At 36.2% G+C, this 12549-nt stretch overlaps 1 long non-coding RNA gene across 1 annotated transcript in view; it reads right to left on the minus strand.

The window, feature by feature from the left end:
* Window positions 1–7838: 7838 nt before the first annotated feature.
* LOC148945848 (uncharacterized) overlaps window positions 7839–12549 on the minus strand; it is a 72730-nt gene continuing 68019 nt past the window's right edge. Inside the window, exon 3 of the long non-coding RNA XR_016142638.1 lies at window positions 7839–7956. This is a non-coding gene — a long non-coding RNA (uncharacterized LOC148945848). The remainder of the gene's footprint in view (window positions 7957–12549) is intronic.

The raw sequence follows: 12549 nt of genomic DNA on the forward strand, positions 1-12549 counted from the left end.
ATCTTGTATAGACTTCTACCAAGGACATTAAATCTCTCCCCAAATTTAAAAAAAAAACAAGTTTGCGACTAATTTATGAATTTTAGACATGAAAGTTATGGTTATATTGAAAAATATTAAGTAATCCTGTTTATTACATTTATAAGAAACGTAAAAGTTTAAACATTAACAATCTTTCGATTCTTAAAGACGATTGCAACTTCAAAGAAAGCTATATTTTCTAAGGTAACTCGGGATCAATTATATAAACCTTGTTTGTCTCTCATTTGTTTAATTTGGTGTTCAATCTCAAATCTAGGGAAAAGAAGGGGTAATTAATTTTTGAGGGAATTGGGAGCACTCATCGACTTAGCAAAAAATAATGTTTATATGAAAGGAGCATGAAATTACAGGAAAATACAGAAAATCTCTTCATGGCTGAGTTTATTATGTTTGAAGGATGTATGCAAGAAATTGTGAAAATTAGAAATGATCATCAAGTTATCATGGTTGCAGCAGTAGCTGCAATGTAGTAAATAGCGAACAGTAGTCCATCTGCGTTTGAGTTCTTGGTTTTCACTAGTTATTACCGAAGGGTTGTAATGTCATATTCTAGTTTCTTAGACTAAATATCTTCGCGGTTGACCTTTATTCCCCCCCCCCCCTTAACTGTTGGAAAATCTGAATGTTTGTGTCTAGTTATTCTATGACTATAAAAATATCAATTCTGAATCTCATATAAGCTTTTACCAAGGACATTAAATCTTGTATAGACTTCTACCAAGGACATTAAATCTCTCCCCGTATGTAAAAAAAAAACAAGTTTGCGACTAATTGATGAATTTTAGACATGAAAGTTATGGTTATATTGAAAAATATTAAGTAATCCTGTTTATTACATTTATAAGAAACGTAAAAGTTTAAACATTAACAATCTGTTGATTCTTAAAGACGATTGCAACTTCAAAGAAGGCTATATTTTCTAAGGTAACTCGGGATCAATTATTTTAACCTTGTTTGTCTCTCATTTGTTTAATTTGGTGTTCAATCTCAAATCTAGGGCAAAGAAGGGGTAATTAATTTTGGAGGGAGGTGGGAGGACTCATCGACTCAGCAAAAAAATAATGTTTATGTGAAAGGAGCATGAAATTATAGGAAAATACAGAAAATTTCTTCAAGGCTGAGTTTATTATGTTTGAATGATGTATGCAAGAAATTGTTAAAATTAGAAATGATCATCAAGTTATCTTGGTTGCAGCAGTAGCTGCAATGTAGTAAATAGCGAACAGTAGTCCATCTGTGTTTGATTTCTTGGTTTTCACTAGTTATTAGTGTAGGTTTGTAACGTCATATTATATTTTCTTCTACTAAATATCTTCGCAGTTTACCTGTACTCCCCCCCCCCCTTAACTGTGGGAAAATCTGAATGTTTGTGTCTAGTTATTCTATGACTATAAAAATATCAATTCTGAATCTCATAAATGCTTTTACCAAGGACATTAAATCTTGTATAGACTTCTATCAAGGACATTAAATCTCTCCCCAAATGTAAAAAAAAAACAAGTTTGCGAGTAATTGATGAATTTTAGACATGAAAGCTATGGTTATATGGAAAAATATTAAGTAATCCTGTTTATTACATTTATAAGAAACGTAAAAATTTAAACATTAGCAATCTGTCGATTTTTAAAGATGATTGCAACTTCAAAGAAGGCTATATTTTCTAAGATAACTCGGGATGAATTATTTTAACCGTGTTTGTCTCTCATTTGTTTAATTTGGTGTTCAATCCCAAATCTAGGGCAAAGAAGGGGTAATTAATTTTGGAGGGAGGTGGGAGGACTCATCGACTCAGCAAAAAAAAAAATGTTTATATGAAAGGAGCATGAAATTATAGGAAAATACAGAAAATCTCTTCAAGGCTGAGTTTATTATGTTTGAAGGACGTATGCAAGAAATTGTTAAAATTAGAAATGATCATCAAGTTATCATGTTTGCAGCGGATTCCTATTAATCTTCTTAGGGTTTAATCAAGGGCTGTTGTTTAAAGTATACCCTTACTTTTGATTTTTCTTGTATACTTGTCATCCTCTTCACTGTTTTTTTCTTGATTTTTGATTAATTTTGAAAATTTGACCAATTTGACTTGTTTTGACAATTCTAATTTTGATTACATTTTCACTGTATTGATTACATTTTGACAAAATTCGCACAAATGATAATTTTGACAATGACTAATTTTGACTAATTTGACTTGATCTTGACAATTCTTACAAAATTCTTACAAACAAAGCGTGATTGTTTCTGAGAAAAGTTTAAGAACTAATCATAAACTTTAGAAGCTTCCTGTTGGGTATAAATTCCCCTGCTAAGATAACTACCATAACCATACTTATTTCAGACAATGGCACACCCCTTGGCCCCTCTTTGTTTTTACTGAAGGCATATATGGTGGAGGGGATCCCTCAGACCTACCTCCCTTAAATATTTGTACTGCCAGAAGTTATAACCTCGTTTCCTTCAAGTTTTCACACGATTTTTCTCTTTTTGCTGTTCTGACCAATTTCAAAGCTTTTCACGCAGGGGCTGATCCAGGATTTTTTTAGGGGGGGGGGGGCAAAATAGGTTGATCCGATAAAAATAGATTTTAGGGGGGGGGTGCAAAATAGGTTGATCCGATAAACTTGCGTTAGCAGCAAGTTTAATTAACGCAAACTTGGGTTAATTAAGTAAATTACACTACTTTAGACTACACTAGGGGAGGGGGGGGGCCCCTTGCTCCCTGGATCTGCGACTGTTTTTACGAGAAATGGACGTAAAAGAACACTGACTTGAATGAATCAAATTGATGTTTTTGAAAAAAGTCAGTTGGACTAACTGATCTTTCAAAACAGATAGACAAAATGTACTTTTGGTATTTCATAGAACTGTTATCTGGAAAATGTCTTACGACGTCCCTTCTGACATCGAATCTGTATTTTGTTTGCGACCTTCTGGTTCGAAGTCTGAAAATGTTACTTTTGATTTACTTATTATTTTTGCAGTTTTTTTTTATTATAGCGAAAAATTAAAACAAAACAATCATCAAGTTTTCTGAAAGAAACAATTAAATATATTGATATAAATATTGATGACAACCAATTTAGGAACATTTTTAAAAGGATACCTATTTTCGTTTACTTTTTTCATTTTTATCCGTTTCATTTAAATTTATGAGAAAACGGATCCATATCTTCCGGTGCGCACCGCAGCGCAGAAGTTAAAATCTCCAATTCCTCTACAAAAACATACGGTAATTAATTGCTTAAGAATGTGTACATTTCCTTTGAATGTGTCGTCATTGGGAAACAAAAAATTGTTATTGTTTGAATTTTTTTGGATGAAAAGTGTTGTCAAATTAAAGTTGTCAGTTTTGCTTATTTATTTTGACTGTTCAACTAACGACTGACAAAAATGATCAACTGACGAAAATGCGTCACCACTCTAAAACCCTAATAATTTTGAAGAAAGAACCAATGAAAAATTATAAAAAATTGAACATAAACAAAAAGAATAAATACCACCCATGATGTGTATAGGGTACCCTGAGTAATCTATACCAACAACAATTTAAGATACAGAAATAATAATGAGTAATCAATTTTTTCAGTTTTTGAGTTTCACAAAAAAGAGTTAGATGTCAAGAAGATTTCTTTGGAGTTGTTTGAGCTACTTTTATCGTTTTGGTACATCAGATCAACATTATGTCCTGAACCTTTATTTTGAACGATAGCTTCATTTTGTGTTTTAGTATAGTTTATCTTTAATATGTATCGTCTTGATTCAAATATATTATATTAAACAATTTTTTATGTTGTAAAAATATATCGTGTTGTATTATAATACTATACTTTGTTTCTATAATATCTACTGGGTAGAGTGTTTTTTTTTCTTTCAGGCGAAATTGGACTTGCTAGAAGAAGAGCTATAACAAAAAATAGTCTATTGTATTTGTTCTAGTTCCGAGTTAGGTCAGTCCATGGTTGTAAGATTCGAATACATGCACGCTACCTATTATTGAAAGTTCTCAACAGGTTTTGAGGTTCATATTCCCGTAGGACACGTAGTTTTGTGACAATCCTATAGCTATGACAATTCACCAAGCCAGATTTATGATATTGATATTACTTAAAAACTGTACATAGAATGATCTAAACTTCTGTAAAAATAGAAATATTTTGTGCTTCTCTATCTCTTTTTGAAATACGTTCTGTATATTATTCAATTTAGAAAAATACAAGTAAATTTTTGGAATTTAATTAGGTAATTGGAATGAACTGAATCCCAGCTATCGAATAATAATAGAATTGTCGCCTAACGCTAAAACATTAAGACTGAAGCAGTGTAGAGAGAGTAACGTATATTTAACATACGTTAAAGTGTTTTGACATTGGTTTACCTAAGGCTGCAAGAATGTAACCTCATTCCTGATTGGCGAATACTTTTTAGTTCATAAATTAAAGACCGTTTTGTATTTTTACATTAGGTAGCTTACGTTAGAGAATGGGAATTTTCGGAATCCATCACATTGGATTTTGGTATTCGTTTTTCTCTATACGTTGAATATAAGAACGTTTCGTAGCCCTACACAAGACTACTAATCCTACACAAGACTACACAAGAAAATGTGGATCTACAACACGACCGTAACGCAAGTCGTCGTGTCGTAGATGCAAATTTTCGTTTTTCGGCTAATATTGGGCTTTGACCACAAGGAACGGCATAATCGAGCCATAATAGACGCAGCTTTGGCGATGCGCGACTGGATTTCCATTTCAACAGAACTGTTATCCGAGACGACAGATCCAAAGTAAGTAAAAGACTTGACAATTTCGATAGTGTGCCCTAAAACGTTGAATGATGGGGAGTTGGCGGAATTTCCTGCCGGGTCGATGATCATTATTTTTGTTTTGTGCCAGCTAATATGTAGTCCCACTTTCAGGGCCTCTTCCGACAGTGTATTGAGAGCTGCCTCGAGTTCAACTGCATTGGTGCATATCAGGGCAATATCATCAGCAAAGTCGCAATTGGCTAGGACTCTGTCGCCATATTTCAGTCCGGATTGGAGCCAATTCATGGTTTGATTCATGACATAATCAATCACCACGTTGTAAAGTTCAGGAGCAGCCACACAGCCTTGCCTTAAACCAGTATCTATCTCGAATAGTGGGCTTCAGCGACCATTTACCTGGACGGAGCATTTTGTACCAGTGTAGAGCGCCTTGAACAGGTGGCAATATTTATCAGGGAGTCCCGTTTGTTTTAGCATCAGCCAAAGGGACTCACGGTCGAAAGCTGCTTTAAAGTCAACAAATGCAATAGATGCTGTACGCTGGAACTCGCGGGCTTTCTCGATAACCCAAATGGGGTTGAGTTAAATGACGGTTGAATTGCAGGAGGTTAAGTTGAACGAGGGTTGAGTTGAATAAGGTTAACTGGATGGATGATGAGTTAAATGGGGTTTGAATTAAACGAGGGTTAAAAAAGAATTGAATTAAATTATTGTTGAAAAAGAGTTGAATTAAACGTGGGTTGAGTTAAATGGGGCTAAGTTAATCGAGGATTCATTTGCATCTGAACCCTATTGCATGGAGTAGTTTTTATAGACATTGGTTTGATTTTTTTCCTTCTATTGCCTTTAGATTTTACATTTTTTTTTTAATTTTTTCGTTTAAAAACTTTCCCTTTTTCAATGCTGTCTTGCTGTATACGAAATAATTTGTTTGAATGCCCCTGTTCTTCTTCTTACTTGCCATATACTCTTTGTTTACAAGCGGATAAAAAATTATATTGACACAGAAGAATCGGTGCCGCCATACTAAATTCGTAGAAAAGTCATTAATAACTGACAACATTGCTGGAATAACCCATTATAAACCAGTAAAAAGTCAAAATTTTACAAGATGTAAATAGGCTAGTAGGCGCAACTTACTTTAAACACACCTCCTTGTCGACCTGATATATTGTCGATTGTAAATGAATAAGCTCTTTGCCGCTAATGATTCTAAATGCTGAATTATGAGTTAATAGTGGACTTACATTTTTGTTCTGATGGGAAGAAACGATAAATAAGATAGAAAATTAGGCTTCGGAATATAATTACAAAGTCCTAAATTAGGCATAAACTACATCATTGATCCCAGATATTTGTAAACTATTCTAAAGAACATAATGCCAACAACTTAGAAAGAATTCACTTTATTGACATTATTCTTTTTTTCGGGGGGGGGGGGAGGGTTCGTTGCTTAGAAAATTACATTTAACTCCAAAATTTTGAAAGTGTATTCATGTGTACGAGCAATGAGGAGTTGTTTGGGCTTCTTCTAAGGAGGGGGGGGAGCTTTGAAAGAGTTAAAATTTTATGTCGAGAGACGACAATTCCTACTGTTTCTGCATTTTAGAAAAGGCCTATATGACGTATTTTGGAAAAAAATGATGCTCCTCATTGATTATCTTGAGACCCAAATAAGAGATAGGAATGCCTTAAACCAGTCAGATGCATTTCTTTTACCAAGGTGGATTATAGATTCCGCTCTTGAAAAGAAGTGTTAAATAGCGCCATTTCAAATGCTGCGACTGACTTTTATAGGTTTTGCACAAGTAATGTGGTCCTTGGACATATCTTTAAAAGTGCCAAAGAAATCAAAACATAAACATTTTTTTTCCTCCCCAGACCTATCTTAGATCCATCCATGCCTGAAAAGGTTTTTTTTCTAAGATTTTTCAAAGATTTTCTTTTGTTTTAAAATTACTCGTAATATTCATAAGTTTTTAAAACAGTACCACGTTTTCAACAGTGTTCCCATGTTGAATCATGGAAATAAATCAGCAAGACTAATTAATTAAATTTGATTATAGATTTTGTTTCTAAAAATTCAAACATTAACACTTTCTTAATTCTCAAAGACGACTTCATTAGAAAGCTACACCTTTTTGAGCTACTTGACGCTATATTTTTTTGGCTTATTTTATGGTGAATTTTCGCATGTGTTTTTCTCCTACGTTGGCCTACATGCTTTTCAGAAGGCATGTTGTGACTGGTGAAGGCAACATTGGCCCAAAAGCGTCGCCGTTTTTATTTATGGACACGTGGTCCCAATCGATTAGTCGAGTGAGCTAAAACTAATGAACTTTGGAGTCTTTTGGTTAAATAACTTTATAAATGGCCGTTCAATTACTTCTACAAGCTTTCTTGAGAGCGGCTGGGAGATGCAGTTTAAAATTTCATGTATTGCGGGGGGGGGGCAACAGGATTTCAACTTTATGTTTACACGAACTTTTTGTTTTGCAGATACTTCTTTTAAAGTTTTTCTCTATATCAAATGGGATAGGTAAGACTATCCTACCTTGCGTCTTTGAGCTCGACTAAAATTTTTCCTTTCACAAATTCTTAAATACTAAGGGCCAACAGAAACGTCCAAAAAAGGGTTTCAGGCCACGCTTTCATTTCCCTTTCCTGTCTCCACAGATTTGTTTCATTATATACCTCTAAAAATCGCCAACAATTTATAACATTAACTTCAGAACCATTATTCTAGTCTAAACTTGAATCCAGGACTTGAGGCAGTGGACTGTCATTTGAAGTCACTGCTTCCAATTGGCATTGCAGATTTTAACCCAAATATAAAGAATTCATTACCAAAAAACGCATTTCAATCCTTCCGATCAAAAGTTGCATAAAACAATTTCTACTTGTGTATACTAGCCACGTACACAATTATGCTACAATTTAACCATGGTTGCTTAGTACTAGCGTATATATAAGAAAACAAATTTAAAGCTACCTTAGTTGCATCAGCTCTGAATGGATTTGAAACATGGGTGCTTCAAGAGGTCGAGGAAGATATGCTAGACGTTTTCCAGAGGAATTGTCTGAAGTTGGTTATAGCCGGACTGACCGCTACATTAAAAAAAGTGGTTCGATCCCGCTTTACAGGGCTATAACGAAAAAAGATTAAAATGGCTAGATCACATTTTAAGGATGATAGACATCCAAAATCCGTGTTTTTTGGGGGGCATCCACCTGGAAACAAAAAGTAGGTCAACCCAGAATGGGGTGGACAGATGTCATAAAAGACAATAAACGGAAATTGGACAGGGTTGCCACCCGGCAAAAAAGAAATTACTACATTTTAGTGATTTTTTCATTGATTTAGTGATTTTCTTCAATAATCTAGTGACTTATGCGCTGATTTAGCGGTTTTTTTGCTCAGCAATACAGAAAAATCACTAGAAATAGTGAATAATCACTAGGATGACAACTCTTAAATTGGAGCTCTACGGGAAGGAGTAAACAGTAAGCCCTTTAGCAGATTGGGGTGAAGGAGGAATTTGCGCAACTGTCTTACCACAAGTGCCATTCAAGTGCCACAAAGAAAATGATTAAGCCCCAGTCAGGCTGTTTAATTGTGGGGAAACAATAAACCCCCTTGTTAGGCACATATGCAGGAGATTTTTTTTTTTTTTTATAATAACAAAAAAAAATTGAATTTGAAGAAGAAGTGCCTGAAGTTCCAGAAACTTCAGTATATTTTAGGGGGCAGTCGCCAAGAACCTCCCTGAGTACGTTCCTGACAGAAATCTACTATACCCTGTCCTTAGTCCAGAATAATAAAATAAAATCGTTCTATCATGTCAGTGACTATTTCTTTCGTCTTTTGACAGTATTACTTCAAACCACTTAAAAAAGGCATCCCACTCACGCCATTGGGTTGACTATCATCGCTAAATTGTTTTTCCTAGAAATGACAAATTAATGTTTTAGGAAACCTTCTCATGCAAAATGGCTGAAAATTAACTACCGGCTATTAAATAACTGAAGTCAAACTTGGAAATTATTATTGCCAATAAATTTCACGGAAGTCGGAAATTTGAAAAAAAAAACAACAGCTGTTCCAATACTCACGATAATGGCATGAAGTAACTTCTTGCAATGTAGAAAGGAAAGGCCTTTACAATAAGAGCCGCGTTTTCAGGCTCAGCGGGTTCGAACACTGGTTGTTCTCGTCTAGTTTCAAGTTTCTTGTTTTTCGTCTAGTTTTGTCTAGTTTCAGCGGGTTCGAAGCTTCAACCCCGTGTTTTATGCACTAGATGCACTGATGCACAACGCTTGATTGAACCCGTCTTTAAACAACCCGTGTTTAAAGACGGGTTGTTCACGGATCAGCGGGTTCGAACACGGGTTGTTCTCGTCTAGTGCATTAAGCGTTGTGCATCAGTGCATCTAGTGCTCGGGGGGGGGGGGGGATTAATCACAGCATGGTGAGATAAAGGTGATATGTTTCATATTGGAAATAAAAAATTAATGGAACCAGTAGAATAATTGCCCTGTCGTCGTTATCCTATTATAAAAGTGCACAGGGATAACAGGCTGGGAATAAGAAGTACAAGTAGCTACCTCCGTGGATTTGGTCTGGCACCGACCAAAAGCACCAATGGCGAATTTTTTTTTTGGGTGGGGGGGGGGAATAGATTTCTTACCGGCTGATTTGGGTAATATCGCTCTTAAAATTATTCAATTTTTGTTCTTTACCGGCTGAGAATGATCTTCTTTCTTTGATTTTGCGCCATATATTCCCATACCCATTTGCCGTAATAAAAACATTGAACCAGTAAAATAGTGACACTCGTGCCGCCATTTTACCGACTGAGATTTTTTATCAAACTGTCAAAAAACTTTGGGCGAGGGGCGTCCCCCTCTCCGTGCGTTACACCCCTTCCGACAAGTATAGTACACGATACCAGTTCACCCTTTGCGATAGAGAGCGCGCCCTCTAGGGGTATATTAGAAGATTTTACCGTCTGAAGAACCTTTACTTGTAGAATGTGGACTATGTTTTTAGGAACGAATGCAAAACCGTGTGATGTTACTCTACAACTGAGAAGCTCCATATCTGGATTTTTAATACCTGGATAATAAAACCAATACTTTGTGGGGATTAATGCCGTTTAGAACCACAGAGAACTATGTGTGCTGCACAGTTCAACCACGCGTGACACAGTTCCCCACGCCTGGTATAGTCCCCGGAATACTTGGCGCAGTTTCGTCACGCTTGGCCTACTTTCACCGCACTTGGCATGTCCCGCACGATGTACATGATTTCTTAATGTCGGGAATCCATAATTCATTGAATGTTCATTACACTATGAATGTCACAAATCATACGACTGTCACAATTTCCCAAATCTCAATACTACAACCCGCAATTTTTGCCACTCTGACAAAATTGCACTTCGCCCTAAACGGGAAGACTTCAGGACATCGACAGGAAAGCGTCAGGACATCGACGGGAAGGCGTCAGGACCACTACCGTCAGGATATCGACAAAAAATCCATCAGAACCATTAACCATCGGGACACTGACAGTCATAACATCGACACGTCAGGAAATCGACAGTCACAATCGCTACTCGTCAGAACGTCGACAGTCATAATATCAACGCGTCAGGACATCGACAAAATCCGTCATAACATCTGAAATTTTAAAACTTTAGTTTTTGGGGAAATTAGAGGGGAAAAGGTACCTGGGTTACTACTACTACTACTACTAACAACTCACCGCAGCACCAATCCACCTGAGGCCAACACAGCCACGCACGCTCTTCCTCCACCTCAATCTATTCCAAGCCTCCCTTTTTATACCCGCCCACGAAGTTCCTATTTCCTTTAAATCTGTCTTTATGACGTCCTCCCACCCCAGACGGGGACGACTTGCTTTCCGCTTAGCCCTAGATGGTTGGCCGAAAAGAACAATCTTCGGCAATCTGTCATCCCTCATCCGAACAACATGCCCTAACCACCTCAACCTTTCTTTGATTATAGACCTAGAAAGCGGTATTGAACCACATTTTTCGTATAGCCTATTGTTTGAAATACGGTCAGTCAGCCGGGTACCCAGAACAATCCTTAAGCAATTTCTCTGGAAAACATCTAACAAATCTTCATCCGCTTTTCCGAGCGCCCATGCTTCAGAGCCATATTTGACCACTGTCATCACTTTAGCTTCTAAGATTCTAATCTTGGTTTGCAGACTTATCTTACTATTCTTCCAGACTTTTTTTAACTGTGAAAAAACACCCTGAGCCTTGGCTATTCTATTTTTAACATCTTCACTGCTCCCACCATCTTTACTAATAATATTAATATATGCTGTGCTTTACCTCCACCCCCCCCCCCTGATGTGCAGATATATAGCCAAAATTTGTTTATAAACTATTATATACTTATTACTATTATATAAACTTATAATTTTTTTGTCGATGTCCTGACGTGCCGATGTTATGACTGTCGACGTTCTGACGGCCAGTGATTGTGACTGTCGACGTTCTAACGGTTAGTGGTTCTGATGGATTTTCGTTGTCCACGAAATGACGTTTAGTACTTGTGATGGTTATATTAAATTGTAGCAACCCCCCCCCCCCGCGGCTCAAGTACGCGTACGAATTTCTCTGTAAGTGCCTGACTTAACTCCAGACTGAGCAGCTTTTAAATCGCCCCCGTACTAATAATATTGTTCGAAGTTGATTTATAAGTTATAAAAGTATAGAGCCAAGTAAAATTACACGTATGCTCCTCTTAATTTTGAATGCTGCTTATGGTGTGTGTCAAATTTTAGGAATATGTAGAGATACTGAATGAATTAACCTTCAGTCACTTCCTGTTGCTCTGACCTTTTTTTGCAAATAAGCTCGTACAATTCATTTGAGAGTGGTCATTTTCGAACCTGTCAATTTTCTGATATTGCAAAACGCCATCACGCTCTCTGTCTATGACCCATCAGATTTTTGACATAAATCTAATTTAAAAATAAATAAGATGCATACCATTTCCAAAAGTTCCTTATCCGTTACAACCTGGTTATCAAAAGTTCATGTATGAGTAAATTATGCTGATGGACCCAAATTCATATGGAACTTTTTCCAGAACACAGGAGGGAGGACACCCCTAACCGAAATGTAGTAATTTCTCACATTTCTGGGTTCTTCTTAATCAATTATCAGATGAACCTGTTTATTTCCCCCCCCCCTCCCGAAAAAAATCCTGTGTTGTTATTTGTACAGCTATTCAATTTCTACGCAGCAGAAACACTCGAGTAAAGAGAAAATTTTGTACCGTGTACCTACAAAAATTGTTTTTTTTTGGTACCATGATTAGAATATTGTTTATTAAAAAAAATTTAAGATCTATAAAACTTTACTCAATTAAGATAAAAAATTCAGGAGCTTACGTGTTAATTTACTTCTGGGGGCACATTTTAGGAGAAGAACCAAAATCAAAGAAAAAACAAACCGCCAGGTCTATTATTTCTGACCTCTCTTGCACCCGGGGCAAAATACTGATTAGCCTCCCCCCTCCTGCCTCCCAAAGATTTTCAGGCGGAATTAAAAAAATATTTATTAACAACATTTTTAATTATTAACAAGATTTGAATGCAAAATGTCACAAAAAAAACTGAACATTAATTGAATTTGGTCTTCTCACTTTCGCTTTCAAGGAATGGTGATGAAGATATGGGGAAAAGGAAAATCTCG

This window comes from Artemia sp. Qi Xiang Cuo, chromosome 12 (genome assembly GCF_049724085.1).
Source record: "Artemia sp. Qi Xiang Cuo chromosome 12, ASM4972408v1, whole genome shotgun sequence".
NCBI lineage: Eukaryota > Metazoa > Arthropoda > Branchiopoda > Anostraca > Artemiidae > Artemia > Artemia sp. Qi Xiang Cuo.